Source organism: Haliotis asinina, chromosome 12 (assembly GCF_037392515.1).
Source record: "Haliotis asinina isolate JCU_RB_2024 chromosome 12, JCU_Hal_asi_v2, whole genome shotgun sequence".
In the NCBI taxonomy this organism is placed as follows: domain Eukaryota; kingdom Metazoa; phylum Mollusca; class Gastropoda; order Lepetellida; family Haliotidae; genus Haliotis; species Haliotis asinina.
Window position 1 is genome coordinate 21,327,841 of NC_090291.1, and position 13,400 is coordinate 21,341,240.

At 40.9% G+C, this 13,400-nt stretch overlaps 1 non-coding gene across 1 annotated transcript; it reads right to left on the reverse strand.

Moving 5' to 3' along the window:
- Nucleotides 1-13,136: 13,136 nt before the first annotated feature.
- On the reverse strand, nt 13,137-13,227 carry Trnam-cau (transfer RNA methionine (anticodon CAU)). Its single transcript is given in 2 exon segments — nt 13,137-13,172; nt 13,191-13,227. It is a non-coding gene; the product is annotated as a tRNA-Met (tRNA).
- Nucleotides 13,228-13,400: the final 173 nt, after the last annotated feature.

The window sequence follows — 13,400 nt, forward strand, 5'->3', positions numbered from 1 at the left end:
CTGGATAATACTGTGGTACTTTGAGTGGCATCATCCGGGTTAGTGTTTATCAACCAAAGAATGTGAATGATAATGGCGGCCATACCACAGGGACAGATAACCTGTGTTGCAATCACTCATGACAGTATACCGCTCCCTGCAGAATAATGCAGAAAGGCACGTCTTCACGGCATAAACATACATTACAGAGCATCCCCTGTATACACACACACGCGCGCACGCGCGAGTTTGTTAACAAATTCAGGAATATCAGATTATGTTCTTGGTCTTCTTTAAAAACGTATTTTAGTGTTTATATATGTTGTGTGTATAAAAACATACTTACTCACACCCACACACATATAACATTTACGACAGGTCAAGCTCTGTCTCCAATGGGAATATCTTACATTTTACAAAATGGTAATTAATCTAACTGTAGGTAATAAATGAATCATATGGGCTTCCTCATATTTACTTACAATTACAACATAATCCACAAGTTAAATTCAAAGCAATGGCCATACAGTCAAATGTCTCGATTTAATAATACCCGTTCACACCACAGTTGCTTTTATATGAAAAGATTCTACTTAAATTCCATCGCTCCAGAAGTGAGATAACAGTGCCCAGTGATGCGCAACTGAACACACCGCACACCTTCTCTGTCCCTTGCTTTCTTGCCTGATTACATTATGACGTAATCTTGAGTAATTCACTTGGCCCGTATATATCACATTGCCGCTCGTCTGTCTGGATGCAGTATCTAACAGGGAACATTTCACAAGCTTTCTTTACAACTTACTGCATGCGTACACACAATAAACCATGGGCAATGTAAATTGTTGTTTTATTATATCAAGACGTCATCTACCGCAGCAGTATGTGTCCTTCGAGTCGCTCTTCATGCTAGATTGCGAAACGACTGCATGTGTACCTGCATGTATCGCTATGCCAACGTTAGCTGTGCACATGCATAGTCATAAAGGTTGCATACACCCGTATAATTTTCTAAGAATGCTATTATATTTTACTACATGTTCTTAGTCTGGATATTCATGATCGTTGGTCTCCGTTCTTGCTGAAGGTTACCATGACATGATTTTATCTGTATATGGATACTGTTGTCTGCCCCGTGTTGGTGGTATTCATTGCATTTGAATGCATCATGGTGCTCTATGCATTCATTTGTTAACTGCAGACACACCACGTGTGCAGTGCAGTTGCTTCTCATATATATCCACGGTCGCCGCCACTTATTTGCTGGGATATTCTCGTGTGTTGATAAGACTTATATGGGAATGGATCATTCGTTTAATAAGATCTGATGGTCATTTGCAAACATTTATAATATAAATGGGCAACAGCACAGTACAAAGTGGTTACCATAAGCTCTTGGTGTCCTACATGAAAGTACGCTCTTGTTACATTACATGCATACGCGCGTATGTTAACGTGTTAACAGATTCCACTACACATCCTATTGACTTTGTTGTATCGACCATCCAAGAAGACCTTATACTTGCTTGTGTATGATTTTACATATTATGCTTTCGAAGTACATCACAATTTGTTTAGTATCAAATTACATATTGTTCCGGAAGAACTTGCTCGAAGAGGTGACTATAGTAAATCAGTTACACAGTATCTTGTCTTCATATGACATTACAATAGAGTCTACTTATGAATGTGTGAGTTAGTTTGGTATTGCGGTTCTTTTGATAATCTTCCTGCAGTATCACGATGGGGACACCAGAGATGGCTTCACACATTGTACACCTGTGGTGATTCGTCTTGGGGTTTCGGCTTGACGAGCGAATTCTATTACCACTTGGTCACCTCACAACCTGTCTGTTAATGCCCGTCTGAAATGCTGTGAATGTACAGGCGCTTATAGATAAGCCATATTCATGTTGTATGAACAGTCCTCAAGCCATACATATGACATTTGCAATATGTTATGCATATGCAAGTTTGACTGGTTTAATATTACTATTTCCCTGGAACCCGCCTCGTGCCATGTAAGACTATGACTTAGTAATACGTTTTAGTGTCATGGCGCTTCAATACCTTGCACGCTATTTATACAATTAACAGTTTCTATAGAACACTCATTATTGCACAGTAGGTTTCTATTAGAAGTGTCCATGCGTTTGTATACCAGACAGTACATTGCTCAGTTTATAACCACGTTATTTCTCTGACGGTTACAGTTGCAACCTACATGTTATTCCAGTATTGGTCTTGTGCTTCCTCCATGCACATGCTATACTATCTCTGTTCTACATGTCGGGAACGTATGGCTTTGAATGCTTTTAATATCGCAGGCAGCAACTCTATGGCCCCCCTCACCCCTACGAGAGGGCGAGGGGAACCAATCGTTGGTAATATAATTAACAGTATTAGGTTATGATGACATCCAGGCCGCACCATGTAACCATCGGATCCACATCACGCAGCTCTTTCTATAAGACACACAATTTGCCAGGTCGCACCATGTAACCATCGGATCCACATTACCCATCTCTTTCAATATGACACACAGCCTGCCAAGTCACAAATTGTAACCATCTGATCCACACTACTCAGCTCTTGTAACAAGATTCAATCACAAATTGTAACCATCTGATCCACACTACTCAGCTCTTGCAACAAGGCACAATCACATATTATAACCATCTGATCCACACTACTCAGCTCTTACAAGATACAATCACAAATTGCAACCATCTGATCCACACTACCCAGCTCTTACAACAAGATACAATCACAAATTGCAACCATCTGATCCACACTACTCAGCTCTTGCAACAAGGCACAATCACAAATTGTAACCATCTGATATTGTAACTACTACTCAGCTCTTGCAACAAGGCACCGTCACACATTGTAACCATCTGATCCACACTACTCAGCTCTTACAACAAGATACAACCACAAATTGTAACCATCTGATCCACATTACTAAGCTCTTGCAACAAGGCACAATCATACATTGTAACCGCCTGATCCACACTACTCAGCTCTTACAACAAGATACAATCACAAATTGTAACCATCTGATCCACACTACTCAGTTCTTGCAACAAGGCACATAATCTGCCAGGCCATGCATTGTAGCTAAGCAAAAGTTTTAGATAGTCTCCAAAGTTTCAATCTGAAAAAAATGTAGTAACCCCATAGGGTTCTATCTGTCCAAAAAGTACATCTCCACGTACCATGTCTAGTGTAAATAGTGCGCATGGCTAATCAAATATGTATGTTCGCTACAAAAAATGCGTCAATATACATGTAAACACTCTTACTTTTAATAACATTTAGCAAATACCCTTTAAGAAATATTCAGTATATAAATATTTGTACTAGTATTTGATTTTTTTACTGGACATGCATGAGTGCATTGTTTTTATCTTCATATGAAACAAATGATCTGGAAAACGAATATCGCACACGAAGAATACAATACAAGATTGATTTTACAGATTTATGCAAATTTAATCTGACTTGTCACTCAAAAACCCTTATCTAAAATCAAAACCGATTTAATTAACAAGTAAAAATTAACCTCGGTGTCCAAAGTCATCAGCCGACAAGTTTTATTGCCTCTCAAGTAACGAAGCATGACACGTGATATGTTTGATATCGCTATCCAGGGGGCCATTGTGGAGAATTATCAGTATTGGCCCTAATTAACATGTAATTGGAACCCCTATGAACGATAATAAACGGCGCTTTTGGAATCGGTGCTAGAGATTCTCCTGTCTTGTTGGGGAAATGTTATGTAAGAGGATGCTGGCACCAGTATAATCACGCTTGACATGGTGTTGACGTCGTCTTGGAATATTCTAACGTTGAAGTACTTTAGTACGAGCAAAAATAGACATTTCAGTGGGAGTTGAAGGAATCAGTGGTTCGATTATAGGGGTACGGTAGACTGTAAGCGTGCGAGGCTGATTAGCATAATGGTTCCAGGATATTTCGGAACAGATATGACAATATCCGTGGACGTGGGGTTAAGTAGCAAACAGTTGCAACTGCTGCAGCTAGGGGTATATATAGCATACACGATTAGTCAAATTGGGGTTTAACCCAGTTCACCCTCTCACTGACTTATCCCTTCTTTGACTCAAGCATCTGATAGAAATTCGGCTTCAAAGACCCATGTTGCATTGCAGCGCATTGAAATACGACATCCATTTAAAAGAGAATTCTCGAAAATTTGAAGTTTCACTGAAGTTCATCAAACAAAGATAATTGTCTAGAACGCTTCTAGTTTCAACAAGTATCATATCAAATGTTTTCAAATGCGTTACCATATAGAGAATAGAACTACTGACCAAAGAGGGCCTAAACCATTCGACTTTTACACATCTCTCCGTGAACGTGGACACGTTAGGCTTGGACGGACGTATTTGGAAAATAAGATGCTGTTAGCCAGTTACACACATTCGGTCTGTGAGAATTGGGCTCGAGTTGGCAAGAATTACAAATACAAATCAATGAATTTACAAATGTTTCATCTTCCACATAGACTTGAGAGGTCTGACGTGTCTAACGTCTTCACTCTTTTATTGTCCCTTCAGTGAATGTTCCACAAATGGTGTGTCAATATTGACTCGGTATACGATGATATGGCTGATGAGCAGGCTTACATCTCTCACTAACGGTATGTCTCGGTCACCTGTCTTTGTCTTTGCCTACTGAGGTGTGGAATTGCCAAGCCTTAGACCCTCTTTTTAAGGCCGGTGTTCATGACAGAAACTCCACCGGCGTGAACACAATGGTATTAATGGTGTTCTGTGAAGGTATTTGGGGGGATGCAGGGCTTGCCTGGTTGACGTGTTACTCCCCGTGGACAATATCAATTACGGTCCATGGGGTGCAGTAATGGGCCCTGCATTGTTAAGCATCCCCTGCCAGGAGTAGGTGCAATACACTACACATCTACCTAGGGGAGATTTATGCAATACAATGTACGACATGGCAACAGTGGCGTGTAGCAAGTGTTGACAACTGTACGTGTTGCTGGTCGATAACGGCACTTATCACCTTCATCTAAAGAAATTGCTTTAACTAGATAAAAGGTGACAAGTTTTCATCACAGAGGTATGGTATGGGCTGGAAATTAGCCTACGTAAACAGTCATTGTCTTTTTGTCTGGCAAAGTTTGTCATGTTTCTAAGTTAGCCAAAGAGAGTCAGCTTCTGCGAGAGGGGCCAGACTTCTGACGTGGACACCATGCAGTAGCATGTGTGACTATTTGTACAAAGAATGGCCGTCCGGGCTGAAAGCACTAAATGTAGCGTGCTGCGACCCCGTTTCAAGGCTTGCTTCGTTCGACCTTGTTCCGCATTCTGTAGTCCAGGCCTACCCATCGAAGAACAATCATCATCATTTTACAGTTTACAATATATAGCCTAGAATTGTCGCAGATGGATGGTCTTCTTTAAAGTTGTTCTTTTTTTTGTATCATTTCAGATGATTTAACTCATACAGCAGACAGGCATGAAGTCGGCTTCGATTGCAAGCTCAGCTCAACACGGACTCTGGGTCAGCTTTGTTGTCCCTGGAACTTGTAGAACACGTTCAGCTGACCGCTATGCATATACATACAAATGCAGGAAACAGATCGGTGGTGATCGTGGAATTACGCAACATACAGAACACCCCACTTCGGTGTAAGATAACGCTAATGACGCGATATTACGCATTCGTTCCCTTGCCCTTGGTTGAACATACAACCAACATGCACATACTTAGATGGCGTAATGGGTATTATGTGCTTGTTGGACAATTAGTAGCACTTGAAGCGTACTCGGAGAGGGCCGACCTAGTGCATGTTGTTGGTGTTTCGCAGAACGCTCGTGTTTCAGGTGTTGGTGGGAAGCAGGGTCCGCGCTGGTTGAAGCTCGCGTTTCTATATTACACGTAGAATATGGCAGATCAGTCTGACATATGTAGTCTCTAAAACATTTGTTAAAAATGTTCTTAAATTCCCCTCAACATGTAATAAAATGGGACCGCGGACTTTAACTGTTTAACTTAACGGAAAGGTTGTACTTTTCCAGATATTGTAGACATGCATGTGTTGTATGACAGACTAATGAACGTGTGCCCAAAATAAGGCAATCCGTGACAGTACCTTAATTTGAAGTGGCAAGGGGAAAGAAACTGGCAGGGGGGACAGCCCGAAGGTGGGGACTGGGAAACACGGCACAGACCGGAGTAGGGACAACCGATAAAGTACACATCCCACAGGGTGTATAAGGTGCGGGTAGGGGTGTATATAAATCGCTTTGGGTAGAGACGTATGGTGGTGTACGCCCAGCCTTCTCGAACCGGATACATGGTGAAATATTTGTGTAGATTATATCCAATCATTTGGCAGCAATGTTGAAATAAATCTACATATTGTGGCCTGCGATCTTGCATGGGTTGTATGCCACCGTTAGGAGTCTGAAAGTTAATACAACGTTCTGGATAGACTGGATGTTCCTCAATAATATAGTTTAATGCAGTTGCCAACCTTTATGTACGTTGAATGAAAGTTTTATTCCACAAATCAGTGCTTCCTGAACTGTACCCCTTGAAACAGACGAAACAATACACAAGCAGTTCTCTTCCTACTGTAGTTAACAGCTGCATGCATCGATTCGTCAGTTGCCAATCTTACATTTGACATGTTTAAAGCCACACAGAATGTATCTGCCCAGTGACCCGTGTCCACGATGGAACTGGCCCGGTCTCCCATGGCGGTGTAGCTAATATCCCGTGTGACAGTGGGACGCTACAGGTAACACGGCTGGGTCAATGTGCCTCTAACTTCTAACCCACCGCTCCGTGCCAGTCAGAGGTGAACCTTAGGTCAGGAAGACGACGACAGTTTCTTAACTACTGCAGCTACCATGGAACTGTCAGCTTTTCTGGTCGGGTTCGATTACTGACTATACTGCTAACTCCGCCATTGTTATAATGAGGGTCGGGGCATGTGGTTGTTAAATGATTACTGTAAGACGTTTACATGTTCTTGCTTCATTTTTGACACCGATGTCACATTCTGTAATTGTGACATGTTTACATTAAGTATATAGCTTTAAAAGTCTTAAAACAATTCGGGATTAGGCATTATCAAAATAATATCGAATTGAAAAACATAATGTACATATACCACACATACATTATACATTGTTTGTTAAATTCCTTGTTCAAGTAGATCATGTAAAAGTAGAAACAAGTAGTAATAGTAACAGTTTTTCACTTACTGCACGAGACGTGCAAAAAACAAATCCATAAACCCATCAGTTCCGCCTTTTTCCTTCTGTGATTCAGTAGCTACCGTTTTCTCCCATTCCCTATCTGAATTATCGCGAATTCCTTTGCATATCTGAAGCTCCAGCACTTTGCCGACTTGGCCGCGGGGCTTATCAAAGTAGCAGACGACGGAAAGGTATTGGCGAAGGTAATTTGACTGCGGCAGGTAAGCATTGGGCGTGATGTGCGCGGAGGGAGATTTGGGTGACAGGCACCGTTCACGTGGAATGTGATAAATCAGATATCGCCCCGGGCGGCCTCGACATACACTCATAGACTATGTACAAACAGGCAACGGCCGATTTCCTGTTGCCATAAGGGCTCTTAAACCCTGTTACTATGGTAATGGTTCGGGGTGGTTGGAACTCTCGCGTAATGAAGACAAAGAAATGAGATCTCGTGACCATGACGATCCTGGTGTGTGATCGTGCAACCTCTGTGTATAATTAGACGCGTCTCAGTTCCAAGCAGGTATATAGATGGGCTCACGACACTGCTAAGAATTAACTAGGATCTTTGCAAAGGGAAACTGTCCCATTCCCTTACCCTTTGAAGCCGCGCAGCAATTACTGCGGTACATAGAAGACAAAGTGAATTGCATTTATAGACTACACTTAGAGGTCGAGTTTGAAACATCCTGAAATTTACCCAAACTTTCTTCCGAACGCACAGTTGTGATCGAAAGTACATGAAACACATCCATTATACATGTTCTGATATGGGAAGCGAATTTAGGAAATGAGTAACTATTTCCATTTGTTTGAGCAGAAGGAATAGGTAGAGGCAATATATGCCACTGAGTATGGGCTGAGGTCTCTGAACGTGGTCAATATATTTCTGACAGCTATGTGGGAATGTTTGTTTTGTCAACGTACGACATTGTTGAACGCACAATACCTGATTCTAATGGCAGGTTCGGAGTATCGGTAAGCATATGAACTTCTGAATTCGCTGACACCATGTATCGTTATCCAGTGATTTCATGTATTTAAAACAACACTAGTTCCCTTTTGTCAGATACTGTCGACTTTTTAAGCAAAGTGCTCAGTAAAGATTTAGGCAACACAAGAAAACTGAATATTGATGTTGAACGTTCTGTACAGGAATGTAAGAGGTACAGTTTGATTGGTGCATAGCTTGAACATGATAAATGATCCGGGCAAATTATAACATGGTTTTAATTTCCACACGATGTGAATGAATAGGACGCTAGACAGTTGTTGTTCCTCCAAAGCGGATTCCCATTACTGATGATGGAATTTGAATTAAATGAAACCTCTGCGTCACAAAAGTTGGTGCCGTAATTATGTTGGTGACCTTAGTTTCGGTTTGACATTTCGAATATAAACCCATAACACTAAAACATACTTGTGTAAGTCGACATAAACTTCAGAGTTGATGTTTGAAGTCGAAACAGAAAACAACTTCTACATATTTCCTAAAGTAAATAAATAATACTCTATATTTTGTCAACACCGTGTAAGTGTTGTAGACGTCTGTCACCTAAATCATTCAGAGCTTTTCTCCCACTTTGGCCTGATACACGATGAATACTGTTGGCTCGATTTATGATTTAAGTGAAGGAATATATTTGCCTTCTTCCTCATTATGACCACCGCCACACAGCTGGAAAAAAATCAGAGTGCACAGACTCAGCCAAATACTGAACCTTGGAGGTGGTTTGAGTTGTTATTGTCTGAATATTACATTCTTGATAACTGGACCCCAGTCACTTTCCTTACATACAACAATTTGTCAAACTTCCGATGAATGCCACTAGGCACCTTTTGGTAAAATTTTACAGATAAATCCGAGTACAATTAAAGGAGTGAGTTTAGTTTTACGCCACTTCCATCAATTTAACGGCTGAGGGGGCAACATCCATGTGGGGAATCGAACCCAAGTGTTCGGAGTGACGAGCGAAAGCTATATATGCTAGGATGCTCCATCACCCCTCATAATACAAGGAAGCGCAAACAGTCCGGTATCAAGAAAACATTATTATACCCCAAGAACATTTGCATTTTAAAGGTAAACACCATTGTCTAACAACACTACTCGTTCCAGACTTGTTTGGGAATTATGAAAGAGTGTTTCGCAGAGAATCAGACCGACCACAACCGCCGACGCCACTGTTGTTTTTCTTCACAATACAAACATCAAGCTGTGATGTGAGGCATGCTGTTCAAACCAAGTCTGTCTCCCAGACCGAAGGGAATAAATTAATAACCGCATCAAACTCAAATCTTGACTACATTCGGCAAGGGCAGATTGATTATCCACTGTCTAGGCAAACGCAGCCTCAGTATTATTGGTTACACTCCTATAGCTTAGCCTGGATTATCCGCAGATTATCACAAATTATGCATTGTAGTTACTGGTTTCTTTTTGGATTTTTTCTTACTTTTATGTTGTAAGACACCAGTGTTTAGATATTTCAGAGATTAAATGTTGGAAACCTGAGATATATATATATAGATTTAAGAAATCGTAGTTCTGTTTTCATCCCAGAACTATTTGTACGTCACCAAACTAATGTATCATTGTCCGCCATCATGCATGCATGCAAGGGACAATCCCAAATAATGTCTAACCCTGCGTCATGGAGAGCCCCTATGGCCTCTAGTGTAATCAACAATCACCATGAAAACAATAAACTCTGCTCATGTCTTCAATGACTTCAAACTGTGACCACTCGCTGTGCTGTACGTGGTTGTTTCAATGGGACATTAATTTGCCGTGGAACCATCTTGCACTATACAATTGTTCGAATGTGCGCACGCATGCTGTGCCACTAGAGACCAAATTAAGGAACCGTGCTTCCCGTGTTTGCACCGCCAGTGAGCGTGTAACAGCTGCACCAAATGGGTCTTTAATATCTTGCCCTTTAGAACCGTCACAGAAGTCAATAAATACAAATATGGTCTATCATGTTGAGATCCTTGACGATTCTTCTGAAATGGTAACATGGTTTCATCTGTAGACGAGGAACGGCTGTTGTAAATAAATCCATCTTTTAAAATCGATTATATATCATGAAAACACTCAACCACGTGAATGATGATCAAAATTCGATATTTCAAGGCTAGAAATTTAGGAAGAACGCTTCATTACTGTATGAAGGTCATTGCAATACAGGATGAACAGAGTTTGGTTAGAGAGATAGATTTGTACATGTGTGTATACATTATTTCATAAATAATAGATCATAAATCATAATGTGGCATTTTCATTTCAAGGGGTAACCAAGTGGTTAAATCGTTCTGTCGTCACACCGAATACCCGGGGTTCGATTCCATAAATGAGTACAGTGATTTCTGGTGTTGAACGCCGTGATGTTGCTGGAAGATTGTTAGGCGGCTTAAACAAGACTCACTCACTCATTTGATTTCTCTGCTGCTATACCCCAAATACACAAACGTCTAACAACATGAATTGTTCAAATGAGCGCATCAACAAGAAGGAGAAAAAGGTTTAAGAAAAGAATTTGTCCACACCCTCAAGCAGCAATGCGTCACTCGAGTGCATGTATTTTTCCAAGTTTGCGCTCTACAGACCTAGCTATAGATACAAGGGAAGTAAAGTGCTGTGTTCGGTACTTGTGTGGAACATGCTCGCATGTCCTCAACGTTTAGTTTGGAGAGTAGTGTCTGCTGTGCGGATGTATCGATCAAAGCATTCGCTACAGATGTTCATGGGAACTATTTGGTTGAAGCTCCATGTGCCCATATGTCTATTTTCACAAACATATTTTTCAGCTTAGCTTATGACTGTTTGTCATACAATTCTAAGTAACACATTCAACTCTGTGTGGTCATATTGCAAACCCTGTCTTCATACATTCAATTCTGTGTGGTCCTATGCCAAACCCTATCTTCATACACACAACCCTGTGTGCTCCTATATGTGCCAAACCTTATCTTCATACATTCAATCCTGTGTGCTCCTATGCCAAACCCGATCTTCATACATACAACCCTGTGTGCTCCTATATGTGCCAAACCCTATCTTCATACATTTAACTCTGTGTGGTCATATTGCAAACCCTGTCTTCATACATATAACCCTGTGTGCTCCTATATGTGCCAAACCCTATCTTCATACATTCAACCCTGTGTGCTCCTGTGCCAAACTTTATCTTTATACATTCAACCTTCTATGCTCCTATACCTATTTCTCCCCTTATGCATGTGTTCCTGTTCTCTACATGAACATCTGCTATCCATGCAAACGGACCAGGACAGGTTCTTGTGAAGTAGTAGTGTTTACTGGTGTTCTCTACTCGGGCCCAGAACAGCTTTTTGGGAACATCTATTATTTGAACACGTATTCAGTTAGGGAGAGTATGAAGTACCAGAATATTAATCGTATATAAACTGATAACTGTCTTATTATCATTTGGTAAATAGTTCTGGTGAGAAGCCACACTAAGGCGGAGTGGCATCCAATTCCCTCTTCAACAGGTCGCCATTATACTGGCATTGTGTACACAGATGGTAGAACACATAACACGTATGACTAAGACCATGGCAAGGAAAAGCCATGAATTTTATTATATGGAGCTAAAATAGACATAAGTGAATCAGATGCCAGTTTCATCGACTTAGTAGTTCAATAAAAACAGAAAGAAGGCACAGGCGCTTCGATCTGACTGCTTGCAATGTTGTGTTCTCGCAGACGGCCGTGTGTTGACATGAGCCAGCTGTGCACATCCTGCGCCGATATCGGTTCCAAGACGCTCTGTCGGACTGGCTCTCGTATAGATTAATGCGTTCGTGTGTATGGAACATGAATGTGACGATGTTGTTGGAAAACATTAAGGAGAATAAGTCGTGGAATATATCAATAATAACGGTTTATATTATAAACCTTAACACGGCGCGACGTACCAGCAGGTTGGCAGACCCTGTACACAGCTGTTGCACACATCGATAAACCGTTCTAGGTAGATCCTGAATTATCTGCTGCAGGCGACACCTTCAGACAGGAACCAGAGCCACATCAGCTATAAAGTTACCTGACTCCGGCTGCAAGTATATTGGAAGCATGGCTGCTTATAAACGACATTGTTTTAGAACCAAAGCATACTTATTCAGAGAAAGCCAATACAGCCACCACTCTTCTAGCTACAATCAGAATTTTTAGAACCAAAGCATACTTATTCTGAGAAAGCCAATACAGCCACCACTCTTCTAGCTACAATCAGAATTTACATCTTCGTATTATAATGTTTGTTTTCTAAATAAAATGGCTGACCACTCAATCCCGGATCATGCATTACTATTGTGCAACTTGACGTAAACACCATCGTGCGTCACACAGTTATTGACACTCCTTGACTGCTCGTCATGCGTAACCAGTATCATCCTGATGTGTGAAATGGGGTGTGTGAGGGTGAAGAGAAGTCGAAACAGATCCTGTTAGACATATGTACATTATTATATTTCATCATGTGCCATGTATTGTCTCTGTCGTGAGCCCGTGTATGCCAGTGTCATGACTGCCGCCTTTACACCGGCTTAAATGTCTGTACATATGTTTGCCTTCACACGTTTTAGAAATAAATTAACTACTCTTTAGCGATCATCCGCGTCTTCCATTTAGTGTGGTGTATATTATGGCAGAAGGTATCTCCTCTGACTAGTACACGTGTATATTATGTATGTTGCAATTTGATGTATGAAATACATGAAAACGGTGTTTACATCCTAGCTCAGTGGTATATATATTGCAATGTCTGTAACAGAATGAACAAAATCGTTTTGCCCCTGTAAGTTCAGTGGTGTATTTTCGTTTATAAATCTTTCGAAAACATTATACAAAAAGTACCTATTTAAAAAATATGCTGCCCCGGGTGAGGATCGAACTCACGACCTTCAGATGGCTCTTGCCACATTGATTATGAGACTGACGCGCTACCTACTGCGCTACCGAGGCCGCTGGTATGAAGGGTTCACTTTAGATATATATAGTCTTTACTAACCTTTTCATTGATAAGACAGGTTTATAAATTGTATTGAAAGACTAGCTATTTTTAATGGATGTACCTAAACTTTGTTGGAATATAACCTGACCTGCGTGGTTTCAGCCGATTTTATGACTATGCATCT